We start from the raw sequence: 13,163 nt of genomic DNA on the forward strand, positions 1-13,163 counted from the left end.
CGTACAAATGGAAACACCATGATGGATATAAAAGGCCAAATCAAATCAAGTGAGAATAAAGACGCTTTGGTCGAACTGATGACGTCAGTATGGAAAACGCAACAGACCATAATGATGTACTTGTCGAACAGATCACGTCAATATGGAAAAGGCGACTAAGAATAATGACGTATTTGTCGAATTGATGACGTCAGTATGAAAAAAGGAAATGGAGAGTAATTACGTACATCTCGATTTTATGACGTCAATATGGAAAAGGCAACTAAGAAAAATGACGTATTTATCGAACTGATGACGTCAGTATGAAAAGGGAAATGGAGAATAATTACGTATATCTCGATTTTATGACGTCAATATGGAAAAGGCAACGAGGAATAATGATGCATTTATAGGTTCAATCACGCAGATATGGAAAAGGCAACTGAAAATAATGACGTATTCTTGGAATGAATGTCATCAATATGGAAGGTGCAACAGAGAATAATGACGCATTTGTCGAGTTCATGGCGTCAATATGGAAAAGGCAAGTCCAGAGCAGTATGGTGTCCCGAAAGAACAGGGAACGGGCAACACAAAAGACGCTTTTAACGAAGGAAAGAAACTGCCGACCATCAGTTACGCAGGACGTTTAGAAGATTGGTTAGAAGTTCTGCTTCACTGTGATGTACTTTATGGAAGGGGGACCAGGGCAACACTGCGAGGTTTAAAAACAGTTTATTATTATTATTATTATTATTATTATTATTATTATTACTGGAATTAGAATTGGAACTGGATTATAGAATTTAAGTCAATGGCCAAGCGCTGGGACCTATGACGTCATTCAGCGCTGAAAGGGAAAGTGGCACTAAGGAAGTTTGAAAGGTGTAACAGGAGGAAAAACTCGCAGCTGCACTTTGAAACCATTATTAGAGAGGGTGGAAAGTAAGATGGAAGAAAGAGAATATGAACGGAAGTACAGTAAAAGTAATGAAATAGGTTGCAGCTTCGGGCCGAAGGGACGCTGCAAAGAACCTGAGTAATGCCTACAGTGCATCACGTGAGGTGCACTGGCGGCAGTACCTCCTACGAGAATTATTATTATTATTATTATTATTAAGGATTCAGCAGACCGTCCTTGTATAGTTTTTGAAGTATGTTAGTATAACAATACGCAACTCGTTGTAGCAATACAAGATTGTTTTACTAACAAACTTTAAAGAAAAAACTACGTAATTCCCAAAACACGACCGAGCTTTCTAAAAAAAAAAATAAATAAAACTGAGCGAGAGTAATAAATACGAATAAAAAAACTCTCGGCGCTTTAAATTGTTGTTCTCGTTCGGAAAGAGAACGGACGAAAGAACTATAATTTTAGACACAAAAGACAACTATAAACTGGCGATGGACGTAGAGGAAATGAAGCTGGTAGAAAGAACAAGAGACAGAACACAGAAAATGGAAATGCGGAAATGCTGCATTGTTTTCCATGGCACTGTTTTGCTTCTTCTCTTTCGTTCACATACGGGGATTCTGTTTTATGGAAGCTTGAATGGGACTCAATGCCCATTTTGGCTTCTTCCAGAGGAATGTGTAAGCTTTAATAATAATAATAATAATAATAATAATAATAATAATAATATATGACCATAAAAAGAACATCATTGTGTCCCATTAGTCATGTCCAACATGAGTTCGTCTGTAATGCTATATAATATAATATATGTGTATATATATATATACATATATATGATCTGAATTTTTAATATATATATATATATATATATATATATATATATATATATATATATATATATATATATACATATATATGTATATGTAGAATCTACTGATCACTTTTACCAGACACATATGTAATTTTAATAGCCACAATGCCCTCTTAACTTCTCGAAGAATTCGAGAAGTTAAGAGGGAATTGTGGCTATTAGAATTACATATATGTGTATATATATATATATACATTAAAAATTCAGACCGTCGAAGAAAAGATGATTAGAGTAGATGTGCTATATGATCAATTTATAGCTGTAAGGAGAAAGAGGAGAACGATTAATGAATTTACCAGACACCTTATAGCAATTGCAACCCAACTGCAGACACGCTGTCCGAGAATAGAGTACAGGGCCTTAAACTCTTCCTTCAATAATTTCTTGTGGCTGCCAAATTTGCCAGCGTACTTCTTATAATTATGCTGGTACAGTTATTTTATTGTTGATGATATTGCAATTGTTATTGCTATGGTTGAAGTAGAATAATGATTCTCCTAATATGTATGGTTTTGTTCAGAACACTTACTGTATTGCTGTAGATAGATCGACAGGAAAGAAATGTGGTTAAAAGTACATTACTTAAAAAATCAAACAAGTGAGCTTACAACATTGAAATCTGTTAATGCCAAAAGATCACGAACATGTATGCAAATGAAAATACATCAACACGCTAAGTAAAACTCAAAACAAATGAATAGCATAGGAGAAGAGAGAGAAGAAGTCACTGAGGAAAAACATGGTTTCCTCCTTAGAAACTCCTTATGACCAAGCCTTCCACCACTGCACGCCTTCAAAAATAAATAGACGTGATCACCATCAGACTACATACCAGAAAGTCAAATAATGGTAGAGAGGATATTACGATGAGGATGAGACCCTGTTTAATGAGGACAGATGGGAGACATAAAAGGAGGAGGAGCCGGTAGTTATTCCTTTCAGCCGCTGATCATCTCGGCTGAAAAGGAACCGTGCGCTCAAGGAGGCTCCGAAGGGCATTTTCTCCCCCGTGTCCGCAACCGCCGAAGCAACCGGATTCAGATTTGAGAAAAATGTCCGGATGTCGTCGTGTGCGATTGGACCGAAAATAGAACTTGGGTTCGGATGAAATGGATTCCGGCCGAGTGAGGGGGTGAAATCGAAAAGGGTATTGGTTGGGGGATGGGGATTCGGATGTAGGGGAGAGGAAAGCGGGAATAAAAGGTGCAGAAGAGAATATTATATATATATATATATATATATATATATATATATATATATATATATATATATATATATATAAATAAAATAATGATATAGATATATAGATAAAAGTTAAGTATACCTTATAGTTTAACCAGACCACAGAGCTGATCAACTGCTCTCCTAGGGCTGGCCAGAAGGATAAGACTTATTTTGCGTGGCTAAGAACCAATTGTTACCTAGCAACGGGACCTACAGCTTATTGTGGAATCCGAACAACATTATACCGAGAAATGAATTTCTATCACCAGAAATAAATTCCTCTAATTCTTCATTGGCCGGTCGGAGACGCGATAGATATATATATAATATATATAATATATATATATATATATATATATATATATATATATATATATATATATATATATATATATATATATATATATATATATATATATATATATATTCCCGTTGTTGGAAAGATGATTGGGGTTTTTATATAAATTATTTTCAGCTGTATGGAGAAAGAGGAAAAAGTGCAATGAGTATACCAGACGTTTCGGAGCAAGCGCAAACACAAAGGTTGAACATCGAATTGTATTATCGTCGGCCGAGATTATAGCAAAGGGGCCTTATACTCTTCTTCAGTAATACCTTGTGCGTCAGCAGCTTTAGGCAGCCTGTCTCTTAAACATTTAAATAACAATTTGTTATTTTGTCATTTTCATTGTAAATATTTATTCCTATGATACCGCTTTGGTTGAAGTAGTCATGATTCTGCTAATAGAAATTTATATGGTTATAACACCTGATACGCGGCGGACAGACAGGCAGAAAATAATTGTAGTCACAAGTAAGACTCTTAAAAGAAATTATATATATATATATATATATATATATATATATATATATATATATATATATATATTTATTTATATATATATATAATATATATATTATATATATATATATATATATATATATATATATATATATATATATATATATATTTTATTTCTTTAAGAGTCTTACTTATACTATAAATAAATATATATATATACATATACCTATACATATAAATATATATATATAATATATATATAAATATACATATACATACATACATATATATATATATATATATATACATACACTGTATACAAGAACAGAAAGACTAAATGACTGATTAACTGAATGACCTGGCGTCACAACCATCCGGGTCACCGACGTCGAGAGAGAAGAGCACTGTATATATCAACAAATCAAAGTACCTAAAATTCTAAACCTGCTGATTCCCTCTTTTAAAGACATAAAATTGTCCACCGTCAACGGTTCCACAAGAATGACATTTTAGCCACGACAGATTCCAGGCACACTCGGGTTCTTCATTTACTCTCGGAAAATCCAAAGTAATTCTTAATTCGAAAGACGCCCGGCCAATGTATAGCTCTCTCTCTCTCTCTCTCTCTCTCTCTCTCTCTCTCTCTTGTTTAATTTTGGCAAGACCTAGATTACACTATTATGACTACTGCACACATTTAATTAAAACAGCGAATATTACGGTTATTACCACGGGCATGATAGCTGGACATTCTAACGTCCAATTTTTATGGAGAGATTAAAACAACCTGCTAAAAATAAAGAAATGCACCTTATTCGTTAAGAAGCTGCACACAGAATAGAATAGAACAGAATTTAGGCCAAAGACCAAGCCCTGGGACCTATGAGGTCATTCAGCGCCGAAAGGGAAATTGACAGTAAAAGTGTTTTAAGTGTGTTAACAGGAGGACAACCTCACAGCTGCACTATGAAACTGTTAGAGAGGGTGAAAAGTCAGATGGAAGAAAGAGAATATGAACGTAGGGACAGTAAAATGAATGAAAGAGGTTGCAGGTGGGGGCCGAAGGGGCGCAGCAAAGACCCCGAAGTAATGCCTACAGTGCACCGTGTGGTGAACTGACGGAACTACTAACAGCCCCCAAACCCTCCATGGGAAAGCTACAGATACTATAAATTTGTAATACTGAAAAAATACAGTTATATTTATATAGAGCCATGGTCGCAGGATTACGGATTCCCCGAGTCACAAGCCGGATCTCATCTGAGTCTTTATTAACAAGGGATTAGCCAAGGAGAGCCTGGCAGTGATAATAGTCAGAGGAAATGGTTCTGTTTTACCGTTTCTCCTTACTCTTCTTCTTCTTCTTCTTCTTCTTCTTCTTTGGAATTTCATTTTCTTCAGGTTATTACTTTCATGCCAACTCCCCCCGACCCCCTCAAACGCGAGTTACCTTGAATTTTTCCTTCAACCGACCTACATTTGATAGTTTGTGCGAAAACCCTACTCTCCTTCCTTATTCACCTAGCATCACTCTTAAAAGAAAAGTATTTTAATTGTTTACTTGCCTAAACCCTACTTTTTCAATGAAAAATTATTTCAACTGTTTACTTAACAAAACCATACTTCCTTTTCTTATTTACCTAGTTTACCTTCACTCAGTAAAAAAATTGTTTTGTTTGCTTACCTAAACCCTACATTCTTTTCTTATTTACCTCGTCTACTTACACATTTTAAGGATAAGTATTTTAATTGTGTACTCACCTATCCATTATTAGAGGCATCCCTTGGTCGATTTGGTCTTTTACCCGAAGACACAGAAAGTATTATATCGCATTCTTAGTCAGACCTCAACTTTAGTGACTGATTGTTGCTTGGTCACTTATCAAAGTATCTGAAATGACACAAAAGCTCCTAAGCTTGAGAATAATAAACACACACACACACACACACACACACACACACATATATATATATATATATATATATATATATATATATATATATATATATATATATATATATATATATATATATATATTTATATATATACAATATATATATATATATATATTAATAAAAAGTACAATTGTTGCTTTTCAAAAGAATCATTGAAATTAAATAAAAACTACTTGGTTTCAAAAGGAGACCAACTTCCATAAATAAGCTGCATTATTTCCAAGATATTCCACCATCTAAGAAAGCGACCATGACCTCTCCCTTTAAAAGACAAAAGCGTGGCAGAATTTGCATTCCTTCCTACTTGGACTGGTCAGTACCGTACACACAAGCTGTATCAGTGTGTGGTAAATTTAATTACCTTGCTTTTTATACAGGTTTTATGTAAATTATTCCAAACAGTTTCAATGGCAATAAATAATTCCTCATTGCTTTCACTACAAGGTCTACTTGAATGGAGAAAATTATATTTTTTGTGAAGTTCAGTTCAACAATAACAACACATACAGAAAGGATGATATAATCTGCAACTTTCTAATTATATTTAAGTTTTTTAATATGATAACGATTGATCAACTTTGAAGAGGACATAACTAAATGTCTTAAGCCTATACGTCAGACAGCTCTCGTATGACGCCTGGCAAGGGAAAGCATGACATACGACAAGGCTAGGTTAGGTTTTCTGCAAGTCATAATTACCTGTTCCTGACATATGAGTTCCCAGTTGCGCTGCGCTTCTTTTAAATTTACTTACGACACCAAAACGTCAGTTTATTCGCTGCGTATAATGTCTGCATACTACATTTTGTGCTTCAACAGCTACCACAATTATTCTGTAATGGTTACCTTTCAATTATTTACTTGCTGCTGGGCATGCATAGCATGTCCACTGGAAGATTCCAGCTGTTTAGTGTTCTTTAGGAAAAGTATTTCTGTCTCAAAACTAAAGAAAAAATTCTATGAACTAAAACATTCTATAAATTTATTTTAATTAAAAAAACTTAATTTCTAATTAAGAAACCTAATTTCAAAGATTTATTTAGACCCAGCATAGGAAGGCTGATATGGTAAACATGCTAAGCATGCAAGTCAACAGCCTCAATTCAGGTACAAAAAAAAAAATCGTTGATACAAATTTCAATAAGTATGGAAACTTGAGAATTTAAAAGGCTATGAGCGTAAAATGTACCAACAAATGCTTCCTTACCTAACAGGAACCATTTCTTCGTAATGGTTCTTGTCTTTTCACAAGCCTTCAACTTCCAGGATAAGCGCTACCCTTAAATACACCAGTGGACAAATCAAATTCCTCCTCCGAGGAGGGTTATGATGGAGGTCAAACCCCACTTCCAGAGCGTTCCGGAGAACCTGCAGAGATATTCAAGCTGAAAAAGCTTTGCAAGGTGGAACAAATTATGGTTCGTCTTCAAAGATTTAATTGCATGACAAACATTAAAGTTTTGCAAGATACTCAGTCCAGAGAATGAACAATTAATCTACATAACAGTAACAAAAATCCTAATATACTCTTGAAAACTATAGATAATGTTTGTGACGGTTAGTCTGTGGTTTAAAAGTAAGCATAATTTCCTACTCTTAAAGAATCATATAATTTTATGTGGCTAGTATAAAGCTAAAAGTCTGCGATGAATGAACGTATCGAATTTTTTATTCAAATTTCTTACATAAAAGGACAAAATATTAAAGCTCCTTGAGTAGATAAATTTATGCCTGAGCTTGGAAGGCATTCATGCGCACTTTGCAGCCTACTGGCAAGCATTTATCTGAAGCTTAACACACAGCAATGACTTCTTTCAACTATTTAGTCTGAAGTGGGCTAGGTTCCATGCTATCACACGGTATGGCAGACCCATTGGACATAAATGGACTCACCCTTCCAACGACAGGGTTTAATATAAGGTTAACTTCCAACAAGCTTACGGCAGATATTTAAAGACGTATGTAGATTACTCGATTATAAATGACTTAACGCCGTTTTACCGACCAAGTCAAAACACCTATCGTTAAATAACACTGGAATTCTTTGCTTCTCAAGCACTGCAGACCACTAAAAACCATTTAGAGCCTGTAGGCCTGGACTCTGAAACCGAATATCCTTAAGTAAAAACGAAACTATGATTTATAGCAATATCAAACAATACCTCAATCATGTAGTAGAGTTTAATTATCGAAAATGATCTTGTACGAACAAATATTTCAAAATAAACAAAACTACTTACGCTGAAACGGGAGGAGCAAAGAAAAATAATCCACGTTCACTGACCCACCACAAAAGTTAAACTATCAGAGAAGCGAAATCGACCGCTCACGTTGCAAACAAACTTGTTAAATCTATCAAACTTGTGCCAGTTGCGTCAAACAAACTTGACCTCTTGCGTCAAACAAACTTGAGTAAGACTAACCTTTTATTTACGAGGAACAAGTGAACAACCCGATTAGACCGACGATCCAATCAAGGCCAAGAGAGACAAAGTCTACCCAACTGGGTGGGGTCGCCTCCCACCTGGGGTCACTATGTAGGCGATGACGTATCTTAGAGGTACCTGTTCATTACGGCAATTTACCTGCTGACGCAATAAGGAGGTAGTCGAAGCTCCGCCTACATGGGGGATTTTGGGGGGGAAGTGAGCATACCTTCTCTTCCTCTTGGCTTTGGATGCAATGACGGTGATCACACGGAACACAAGAACAAGCCAAGAACGATGGAAAACCTCATTTCTTTTCATACTTCGGATTGTTCGCGTACATGTCAATGCTGTCAGGCGCTGTACAAGTCGCTCAAAATAACAGATAAGGGTCGACCTTACTGAGAAACAAATATCGTTTCGTTGGATCAACTACTTGTCCATGTGTACTGTAGAGTAAGCGTGTATTCTACGGATATCCTTTACTGCGATTTAATGTGTTCCATTTGATTCCAAACATACATGAGTATAAAAAAAGTTCTGCCCACTGTTTTGGGAAAACATTTTATTATATTTTCTATTTTCACTTTAACGAACAGACCACTACAATTTTGTCACTGCATTTTCCAATCGTTCACGAGAGATTTCTGAAAATTCCACTACGCTCTCTCTACTATATATATATATATATATATATATATATATATATATATATATATATATATATATATATATATATATATATATATATATATATATATTTATATATATACTATATAAATAAAAGATTTCTATAAAAAGGTAAAAACTACAGGAAATTTTGCGACACTGAAAATTAAAATTAATTCCGCGAAAGTGTAAAATCAATGCTAAACAGAAATACACGACTATAAAAAATATAATATATATATATATATATATATATATATATATATATATATATATATATATATATATATATATATATATATATATATATATATATATATATTACACAGATGTTTCCTTGTTACCGAATTTTCTACTATAAAGACTTTACTGTAGATTGTCAATTTAGCTCGGATTGTTCTTCAGAGAGTCAAATAAAATATTTAAATGGTTTAAAACACCTTCTTAAGGTCGAACTACAAGATATTTTACCCATTTACTGCAGTAGGACATTACAAGCAGTGAATAAATTTATAAAAATGAAAAACAAAAACATTTTATATCAAACGTTTATTTTGCTTTCAAAATACCTCCGACGGGGTTTTCTGACTGCCAATTCCGAGTATGGGAACAGAATTCAAACATAGTTCAAACTGCTCGAATTACAAGCGAATCGCCAACACTGCAAAATGCACTAAAAATGTAGCTGGCTCACAATATATTTTTACCTAACAAAGGGCCACTATCGGCATTTTTACCTGTTGCTTAATCCACATTTAAATGCAGGCTTACAGTATAATACAAAATTCTCCTAACAGCGCTGCAAAGTTTAAAATAAATGTACTGTGATTTCTCTTAACGCAAATGAACTAGATGCACTATGAAACTGGAAATAAGTATACCACAAATTTCTTTCAGCATGACAGAACTCTACGCACAGTAAAGCTTGACATAAATATATTTGAAATTGCTTTTTTTTAATGCAAGGAAACTATAAGCATGGCAAAGATTCAAAACTTGAAAAAAATATAAAATAAATTCTTATAATGCAAAGCGATTATGGTTCTATAACTGTTTCTTCTTCTTCGCAAAGCGATTTTTCCCATTATTGGTTCTTGTTATGGACTTTGAACAGAACAGAACTAAAACATTATAAAGCTTGGAATGCATATATTACACATATATCTAATTGTTTTGAATTCTATACACGCGCAAAACATAAATATAAATTTCTCCTACTGATTTATTTCAAGGTAAAGAGACCATAAACACTATATAGTTAGTTAAGTATACGTTAGTTTAACCAGACCACTGAGCTGATTAACAGCTCTCCTAGGGCTGGTCCGAAGGATTAGACTTATTTTACGTGGCTAAGAACCAACTGGTTACCTAGCAACGGGACCTACAGCTTATTGTGGAATCCGAACCAAATTATAGCGAGAAATGAATTTCTATCACCAGAAATAAATTCCTCTAATTCTTCATTAGCCGGCCGGAGACTCGAACTCGGGCCTAGCGAGTGCTAGCCGACAACTCTACCGACTCGCCCAACGAAGAACTAATATAGTTAGTATATATAAATATATAAAAGCATCCCCGGCCATAAGCCTTCAAAAATCAACGAACTTATGACGTGACAATTTTTATTGTTTTTTTTTTAAATACCCTGTTTTTCTTTTCCCTTTATCCCAAAGCATCAGACGAAGGAACGAAGCCGTACAGGAAGGAAGGAACGAAGGAGCAAGCATCACAGAGAAGGCAATTTTCCTTCGGGACGAAAAATGGGGATCGCATGGCTCCGTCGGTTTATTCTGTTATCGAGGCTGCTGCCTGTTGATGCACATTCTCTTTTTTTATATATTTTTTATTTTTGACAACGCTAGCGATGCAATTATGCCCCGAAATTAATTTTAAACAAAATCGCGTAGAGGCGCACGAGGGAAGGATAGCCAGCCCTTTTCAGGAGAATTTTAAAATCGTCGTATATTTTTTTTCTTATCCTGGCGGAAAAATAATATTCAAATCATCAATTAGCACATTTTTTTATCAGTTGTTCTGTCGGGCTTAGGCTGAAATTATCACACTTTTGTAGACGAAAAATTTTTTAAACCATAATTTCAGCTATTTCTGTCAGGTACACTGTTGGTCTTGATGATCAACACAAAGTAATGACTAATTTAATATAGGCTGTGAATTTTCGCTCTGAAAATTCCTGATGAAAGATGCATTAATGTATTCAAATTTCAGATACTGGACAGATATTGTTGCTTTATATATTTAGACACAAAACATCACTTTACTGTCAGTGTAATATAGTTTATTAGTGGAGGGCTTTCGCTACTAAATCATGCCTCTTTTTGTACTGGTTCTGTGCAAGCGCTGGATATTCGCTTGCTTTTAAAAGTAACGCTTCTCTCTCTCTCTTAATTCCATGCTTGCGCTTTTTACACAATAGTATTTCTTTGTGTATGCCGTATGAATAAAAATTTTTATAATAATACGCACACACCCAAATATTTATGTATATAAATATATATATTTATATTCATATATATATATTTATATTCATATATTTATATTCATATATAAATATATATATATATATATATATATATATATATATATATATATATATATATATATATATATAAACATATATAAGCTCATATGTTAAAGATGGATACATAGATATTATCCTGACTCTGCTCAATTACTATAATTTAAGCTCTCCTTATGATGCTGAGTCTTACGAAACACCATCTGTTGAATTCGAGTTCTTAAAGTTTATAGCTAAAAACAATAAACACGTCCTTAATGCTAGCAGCGCAGGATGCGAATATTAAAGCTGATGCATTTTTCGTATGAATATAACTTCACTGTAAATAAAGGAATCCCTAAAAGAAAAAAAAAGAAAAAAATAACGCGTTATGGTCATGAGTATGTCGTGATTGCTTGTGTGTAGTGTACTATGTAACGTACTTTTTTTTCTTATCCCTAACAACTATTTTAAAAGGTAACATGTCTACTAAATCAATAATCGAAACAACATAACTGTAGTTGTACGATCCGATAATTCAGTCATTCTCAGCTCATTACTGTAGGCGGAAGTTACGAAGAAAAAAAATGCAGCTAGGGTAGGTTTATATGTCTTGAAAATTAAATCACCAGTTTACTGAAATATAATGACTTCCTTCTTCGAAAGGAAAACAGCAATGGATCTGCAAGGACTGAAAAGAATAGATGAGGAATAGATAAACGAGAGATAACGAAAAAAAAGTGAGATAATTATATGGACCCTGACATAAAAAGGGATAAATCGGGAATAAACGAGAGCGTAAAGACCCTGCAAAGTTCCGCGAAGGGTGAGCAATATAAATAATCCCGCTTCCCACGCGCAAGCATGCACGCACGCACACGCACACAAGGGTTCCTTATACAGATCCGGATCGCTCCCAAATCTATTCATATGTTGCCAGCAACGAGGTCCACTATTGGTCAAATTTTCGCAATAATCGCAATGAAACGGTTGTAAAAACAAACAAACAAACCGAGCCGACGACATTACTTCCTACACCCTCCTCGGCGGAGGCGATAAATAAAAGGAAAGGCAACAACGAGACACATAATTAGAAGAGACCCAACATAACCGGAAGCGAAGAGGAGTCACTTTATTCCACTCAAGAGGTTTCGCCTTAATCTCGTTACACGTAAATAGTTTCATTACTTGTATTTATTGTCATCATATATAACTTTTATTGTCCAGACCCGAAGCTATGGCTCGGGAGGAAGGCGTAAGAAAGGTGTCTGGAGGAAGGACATTTTGAGGACGGAGATTTTATTTCTTCAAGTGACTAGGCGCTTGTAGGAATAGAATAGAACAGAATAGAATATACAGTTTAGGCCGAAGGCCAGGCGCTAGCTAGACCCATGAGGTCATTCAGCGCTGAACGGAAAACAGAGTAAAAGGTTACAAAGGTGTAATAAGAGGAAGCCTCACACTTGCACTCTGAAATAATTGTTAGAAGAGGGTGGAAACTAAGATGGAAGAAAGAATATGAATGGAGGTAGAGTAAAAGGAATGAAGGGGGTTGCAGCTAGGGACCAAAGGGACGCTGCAAAGAACCTTAAGTAATGCCTACAGTGCACCGAGCGTGAGGTGTACTGATGGTAGTACTACCCCCTGGGAAGAGTACTTGTAGGCACGACTTATAAGGAAAATAGAAAAAAGGTACTTGTAGGCACGACTTGAAAGGAAAACATAAGTTAATTTACGCTTACTCTGTAGCCTCTCTGGCCAGACTGTTACCGATTTCCGCTCGCATCCCTCGTCTAAGCCCTGTT

Source organism: Macrobrachium rosenbergii, chromosome 10 (genome assembly GCF_040412425.1).
Source record: "Macrobrachium rosenbergii isolate ZJJX-2024 chromosome 10, ASM4041242v1, whole genome shotgun sequence".
NCBI lineage: Eukaryota > Metazoa > Arthropoda > Malacostraca > Decapoda > Palaemonidae > Macrobrachium > Macrobrachium rosenbergii.